Below are 7858 nucleotides of genomic sequence, written 5' to 3' on the forward strand. Positions count from 1 at the left end.
TAATTAAAGCAATGGTATTGGAACAAAAACACATGCAGACTAATGGAGTAAAATTAAGCTATATATCCATACATATTTATGACTAATTTTTATTATTTAATTTTGTTTCATTAAATATTATGAAATTGTGATGTACATAGTTATTCTTAGCTGAGTTTGAGGCATGCAATGTGTCAATGCAATCCCACCAGCAGTGCTGACTTCTTTCTACTAGAAAACTTGGGCAGGTTTTCTCTCACCCACTGTCTGCCTCTTTGACAGAAGTATTTCTAATTTTCATTCTTAGAGTTTTGTCCTGTCCCACGGAACTGGATAACGGGATTCATAAGGAGAGGGTGCAAGAGTGATAGGCACACACGCACGCACGCATGCACGCACGCTCACGCACACACGCACAGGTGAGCAAAACCTACTTTATTGTAACTCTACAGTGCTTATGTATGCTTAGGCTTCAATCTACTTGTGTCATGGCCTTAAAGTAAAACTAGAAGTAACTAATAGCACCTGGGGCAACTAGGGGAGATAACAATAGATATCCACAAGACTGGTCATTAAACCACAAACCTACCCCAAGAATGTCAAGTCCTGTCTATCTGTTCCTGTTGGCTAACCATCCTGCTCTTGTAAAAATGTCCCAGTCCTCCGGTTCTTGAAAAATGGCTTTCTCAACATGTTTATGCTAATGTTTGGCCACAAGCTATATGCTTGAAGGCCAGCTTACCACAAAGTTTGTATTTTATTCTTACGGTATTGTTGTCTCTGTAGTATAGATATAGACATATATCTCATATCTACACTAGCATTGTGCTCAAAGCCCCTGACTCTTACTCCTGTAACATCCCCTTCATCTTGACTCTTTCCATACATTTCTTTTCCTTTCCTCATTTATATGTTCAGTGGTCAAGGGTAATCTGGGTATCTGTGCTGTGATATCGGGAATTCCCTCCTTCTGTTATTCTTCTACAGACCACAGATGAGTGATTTTATCTGGGATTTGTCTTTTTTGCAACTTGTTCATTTACATATATCTCCAGTCCAATCCAAGTTGCAGCAAAATGCATGATTTTTCATTCCTTGCAGCTACAGTAAATCAAGTTGTGATATAATATAACATACATTCATTATTCATTCATCTGTTCTTAGTTAGTTACACATCCAAACTATTGTGCTGAATGTTGCTATGAGTAGTGGTGAGCATATGTCCTCTTGAATGAGTGGTTTTGTCCTGAGGTTGGGGGGTAGATACCAAGAAGTGGAATTGTAAGCTTCTATGGTTAACCTCTCTCTCTTTTGTTTTTTTTAGGTCACAGTCAATGATTCTCAGGGCTTACTTTTGGTTTTGTCCTAGGATCACTCCTTGCAGGCTTGGGGACCATGTGTGGTTTTGGGAATCGAACCTGAATTGGCTGCACATCAGGCAAGCACCCAACCCACTATACTATTGCTCCTGTCCCCATGGTAACTTTATATTTGCTTCTCCGACAAGTACTGTTTTTCATAGGGGTTAAACTAGATGAACCAGCCTTGAATGAGAACTCATTTTTCACCGTACCCCCACCAACATACATAGTTTCCAGTTGTTGTTGTTGTTGTTGTTGTTTTTGATGTATGTTAGCCTCCATGGTCTCATAATATCTCAATTTCATCTTTATTTGTATTTCCCTGATAGTAAGTGATGATAAGTGTTTTTACATATGTGTATTGGCCGTCTGTCTTCTTCAGAAAAGTGCCTGTTCAATTTTTCTCCCCATCCTTAGATAGGGCTTTTAGATTATTTTCTGTTGTTAATCTTTGTGTTCTATATGTTTGGATATGTTGAATGAAAATGTATTTTTTTTCCATTGAGTTTGTATCCATTAGTTTTAGCCCATGATTCCTTAGCTGTGCAGAAATGAAATGTTTCAGTTTGATGAAGTCTCATTTGCTTATTTTTGTTTCTGTTGTCTTGAATACTAAATTTATAAGAAATGGTATTTGGGTCACGTGTTGGGACGAGGCCGAGCAGTGGAACCCGGCCAGGTCCCTTCGTGGTCTACGCTGCCTTTCTCGCCGCCCCTCTCCCCGCCCCGCTGCAGCCTTGGGAGTGAAGGTGGAGATCATCTTCCCCCAGAGACAGACGCACCTTCCCCAAGCGCGGGCAGACCTGCGTGGTACACTACACCAGGATGCTTGAAGATGGAAAAAAAATTCAATTCCCCCCGGGACTGAAACAAGACCTTTAAGCTTATGCTAGGCAAGCAGGAAGCGATTCGAGGCTGGGAAGAAGGGGTCGCCCAGATGCCTGTGGGCCAGAGAGCAAAATCTCTCCAGACTATGCCTATGGTGCCACTGGACACCCAGGCATCATCCCATTCAACGCCACTCTCGTCTTTGACGTGCAACTTCTAAAGCTGGAATGACAGGAGGGATCTGGCACTCCCAGCGCCAGCCAGTGGATCCACAAGGAGCTTCCTTGACGTTTCACTCCACTCTGTACAAACCTCTCCCGACCGAGTGTGCTGACACCTGGCTTTGCTCCCCCCTCCTCGTGTGTGTGTTGACCGACTCTATGCCATAAACCTCAAGTTACTCAGTTTATTTTGTTTCATTTTGGGGTGATGATTCCGTTTCAGACATTTGTAATAGGTTTCCAATTAAGTATTCGTCGAGTATTAACAGCACAAGTCACGGGTTAACATTAGAATAGGAATTGGGGGAGGGAGAAGGAGAGAGTGGCAAGAATTGTTATTTTCTTTTCTTTTTTTCTTGGATGAAAATTTTATTATATATTAAACATTCTTGCTGCTGCGCTGTGAAACCATAGCAGATTTGAGGCGCTCTTTTCTTTTATTAGTGAATCAATGTGAGACAAAATTACAGACTTACAAGTTTTCATGCTTACGTTTCAATCATACAATGATCAAGTACCCATCTCTCCACCAGTGCCCATTTTTCACCATCAATGGTCCCAGCATCCCTCCCACCACCTCCACCCTGTCCCCTTCACCCCACCCTGCCTCTGTGGCAAGGCATTCCCATTTGCTCGCTCTCTCTTTTTGGGTGTTGGGTTTACTACAGAGGTATTAAATAGACATCATGTTCAGTCTATAGTCTATTTTTAGCCCATATCTTCTATAGCTAGTGGGCCCGCCTAGCACCCTTTGCTTGATGATCCCTTCTCTATCAGAGCTGCTTCTTCACCTAGCATGTGAGGTCAGCTTCCAAGCTGTGGAGTACTCCTCTTAGTACTTATCTCTACTATTCTTGGGTGTTAGTCTCCCATTCTGTTACTTTATATTCCACAAATGAGTGCAATCTTTCTATGTCTATTCCTCTCTTTCTGACACATTTCACTTAACATGATACTTTCCATGTTGATCCACCTATATGCAAATTTCATGACTTCATCTTTTCTAACAGCTGCATAGTATTCCATTGTGTAATTAAGAACTTCAACCAAATGTGTTTTTTTTTTTTTTTTTGGTTTTTGGGTCACACCCGGCGATGCACAGGGGTTACTCCTAGTTCATGCACTCAGGAATTACTCCTGGCAATGCTGGGGGACCATATGGGATGCTGGGAATTGAACCCAGGTGGCCACATGCAAGGCAAATGCTCTACCCACTGTGCTATCGCTCCAGCCCCCCAACCAAACGTTTTAAGTTGAAGGTGCTGTTTGTAGATGCTCACCACCAGTGAAAGCCCTGACCTCATGCTCCACCCCGAGTGTTCTCGTAGGATTCAGGCTGCTCTCACAGCATCTCCATCCCTGATGCTCAGCTCCCCCACACCTTCACCCCTTCACTGTCTTGTGTAGTGATTTGGTGTGAAATTATCACTGTCTCCCCCCTCCCCTCTGCACTACGTATGAGTTTCCAGTCTTATTATTACAATAAAAGTGCTTTATACTGGCTTTTCTAAAAAAAAAAGAAATAATATTTGGAGCAAGACACCAACTTATGAAGAAAAGTAACTTCAGATAACAGACACCACAGCAAAGATATATCACTTGTATCACTTGTCATCCCATTGATCTTTGATTTGCTCGAGCGGGCTCCAGTAACATTGCCATTTGTCCCTGTCACGTGCTAGTGCAGCCCAGTGAAATCTGCTTGCTCCAGGAACAGGAAGAGCCTCAAATTGTTCATTCAGGGATTTGACGAAGAAATCTGACCATCTAGTTGGTGGGTGGCCACGCGGTCTTCTGACATCCCGCAGAATCCAGTTGGTAACAGCTCTAGTCTAGCGGTCATCTCTGAATTGCATTACATGAGCAGCCCATCTGATTTTTGATGCCCTGGCAAATGAGACAGCGTCCCTGATTCTTGACCGCCAATGGAGGTCAGAACTCTGGATTCCTTCTCTCACTTGAGTGAGATGTGATACTCCTAGCATAGCTCTTTCGATTCCTCTTTGGGATATCCAAATAGTGTTCTCATCCTGTTTGCGTAGGGCCCAGGTCTACGAGGCATATATTAGTGCAGGAAGAATGGTGGAATCGAAAAGATGTGCCCGGAGTCGGAGGTTCTTCGTCCTCTTAACCACTTCTTCGATGCTCATGAAGGCATTCCATGTTGCTCTCTTCCTCCTGTGCAGTTCTGGAGCCAAGTCGTTCCTCATGTTGATTTCTCGACCTGGGTACACATAGCTGCTGCATTTGGAGATATTCGTTCCATTGAGAGCAAATGGAGCTTCAGGGACTAGTTTATTTTTCATGAGCATTGTCTTCTTGAGATTCAGCTGCATTCCGACCTTTCCACACTCGTGGTGGAAGTCGGCCAGCATTTGTGCAGTTTGCCTAATGTTTGGTGTTATGAGAATGATGTCATCAGCAAAGCAGAGGTGGTGTAATTGCTGACCATCTATCTTCACTCCCATTCCCTTCCATTTGAATCATTGCATAATGTTCTCGAGGGTGGCACTGAAGAGTTTCGGTGAAATCGTATCACCCTGCCGCACCCCTCTCTTTACATCAATGATCACTTCCTCGTAGAATGGTGAGATCCTGGTGGTGAATCCACAATACAGCTCGCGGAGGATTTTGATATATTGAGTTTGAACGTCCTGTTTGGCTAGGGTTTCGATGAACGTTTCAGTCTCAACAAAATCGAACGCCTTCTTTAAATCAATGAACGTTAGACAGAGCGGCATCTTGAACTCTTGCGAAACTTCAATGAGTTTGGTCACTGTGTGGATATGGTCTATCGTGCTGAATCCCCTTCGGAACCCAGCTTGCTTGCATAGTTGTCCTTTGTCTCGTGTCCTGCCTATTCTATTCAGGATGACACAAGTGAACAACTTGTAGACGACAGACAGCAGGCAGATTGGGCGTTAGTTGCCAATGTCTTGGATGTCTCTCTTTTTATCACAGATGTAACAAACAGATCACTCCTCTGGAAAATCACTCCTCTGGAAAAGTTATTGTAAATTACTCCTAGAGTTCCATATGCAACTTCCTTTCTATTATCCATATTTCCCTTCGATTATTTATCCATGAGAAATACAAATATGTCCTGAAAGCGCTCAGTGGTGAATGTTAATAGCAAACTTATACTGTGTGAACCCCTTGCAAAAACAGACTATTTAGCTATATAGACAGACCATGAAAAAAATGGTGGCTCACTTATTTACAAAAAATAAGATTCAGCTTTAAAAGTGAGAAATGCCCCCCAAAAGTGATAAATTCCAGATATCTGAAATGCAATGAAAAAAATTCTGAAACTTACAACTATACTGTGATTAAAACCGATGACTATTTCCTGACATCTCAATACTCTCCTGAGGAGGGCTGCCTTGACTTCCATCCTCCTCAGGAACTTCCTGCAAAGCTCTCTGCAGAATTAATTTGATGCTTCTTCTTTGCTGTCTTTGCTGCTGCTTATAAAAGCCAACAAAAAAAATAAATTACGGGTCTGTCACAGCTGCTGACTCAGGTTAATATCTCTGTCATTAGAAAAAGTGTAAAGGTCGAGACAGAGGAAAGTGACATAAATAAAAAACCAATCCCATTCACAATTGTGCCCCAGAAAATCAAGTGCCTTGGAATCAGCCTAACTAAGGAGTTTAAGGATCTCTACAAAGAAAATTACAAAACGCTAATCAATGAAATAAAAGAGAACATGAGGAAATGGAAACATATTCCCTGCTCATGGATAGGAAGATTGAACATTGTCAAAATGGCAATACTCCCCAAAGCACTGTACAGATTCAATGCGATCCCTATGAGGATACCCATGAAAAACTTCAAAGAAATGGAGCAAACACTCCTGAAATTCATACAGAACTGTAAACGCCGAGGAATAGCTAAAGCAATTCTTGGGAAAAGGACGATGGGAGGCAGCACCCTCCCCAAACTCAAACTGTATTATAAAGTGGTAATAATCAAAACAGCATGGTACTGGTACAAAGGCAGACCTGCAGACCAATGGAACAGAGTGGAATATCCCTACACACAACCCCAATTGTATGAACAGCTAATATTTGATAAAGGAGCAAGAAATGTGAAGTGGAGCAAAGAAAGCCTCCTCAACAAATGGTGCTGGCATAACTGGAAAACCACTTGCAAAAAGATAGGTTTAGGTCTTGACCTATCACCATGCACAAAATTCAGATCAAAATGGATTAAAGACCTCAACATAAGACCAGAATCTGTAAGGTGCATTGAAGACAAGGTGGGCAAAACTCTCCACAACATTGAAGCTAACAGTATATTCAAAGATGACATGCTACTGACCAACCAAGTGGAAACAGAGATAAACAGACGGGACTATATTAAACTAAGAAGCTTCTGCACCGCAAAAGATACAGTAAACAAAATACAAAGAAAATCTACGGAATGGGAAAGAATATTCACCCAATACCCATCAGATAAGGGGTTGATATCAAGGATATACAAGGCACTGGTTGGAATCTATAAGAAGAAAACATCTAAACCCATCAAAAAATGGGGCAATGAAATGAACAGAAATTTTCTCAAGGAATAACTATGAATGGCAAAAATCATATGAAAAAATACTCTTCATCACGAATAATCAGGGAGATGCAGATCAAAACAACTATGAGATACCTCCTCATACCACAGACACTGGCACACATCCAAAAGAACAAAAGCAACTGCTGTTGGCATGGATGTGGGGAGAAAGGGACCCTCTTACACTGCTGGTGGGAATGCTGACTGGTTCAGCCTTTTTGGAAAACAGTATGGGCACTCCTCAAAAAATTAGAAATTGACCTCCCATTTGACCCAGCAATACCACTGCTGGGAATATATCCCGGAGAGGCAAAAAAGTACAGTCAAAATGACATCTACATTCGAATGTTCATTGCATCACTATTTACAATAGCCACAATATGCAACAAACCCGAGTGCCCGAGAACAGATGACTGGTTAAAAAAACTTTGGTACATCTACACAATGGAATACTATGCAGCTGTTAGAAAAGATGGAGTCATTACCTTTGCATATAAGTGGATCAACATGGAAAGTATCATGCTAAATGAAATGAGTCAGAAAGAAAGAAACAGACATAAAAAGATTGCATTCATCTGTGGAATATAAAGTAACAGAATGGGAGACTAACACCCAAGAATAGTAAAGATAAGTACCAAGAAGATGGCTCCAAGGCTGGAAGCTGGCCTCATATGCTGGAGGAAGGGGCAGCTCACCTAGAGAAGGGAACACCAGGTAAAGTGTGGTTTGAGGACCTGCATGGGATGGGAGATACGCACTGAAAATAGAATATAGACCAAATACAATGGCCATGAAGTGCCTCTGTTGCAAACCACAGCACCCAAAATGAGAGAGAGATCAAGAGAGGGATACTGGGAACACTGGTGGAGGGGACTGGGCACTGGTGGAGGAATGTAAACAAAATGCAAA

At 42.1% G+C, this 7858-nt stretch overlaps 1 pseudogene; it reads left to right on the forward strand.

Annotated features, from left to right (window-relative positions):
• The first annotated feature begins 1909 nt into the window (after positions 1-1909).
• LOC101549458 (peptidyl-prolyl cis-trans isomerase FKBP1A-like) lies at positions 1910-2399 on the forward strand (annotated as a pseudogene).
• The last annotated feature ends 5459 nt before the right edge of the window (positions 2400-7858 follow it).

The sequence above is a fragment of the Sorex araneus genome, chromosome 6, assembly GCF_027595985.1.
Source record: "Sorex araneus isolate mSorAra2 chromosome 6, mSorAra2.pri, whole genome shotgun sequence".
In the NCBI taxonomy this organism is placed as follows: Eukaryota; Metazoa; Chordata; class Mammalia; order Eulipotyphla; family Soricidae; genus Sorex; species Sorex araneus.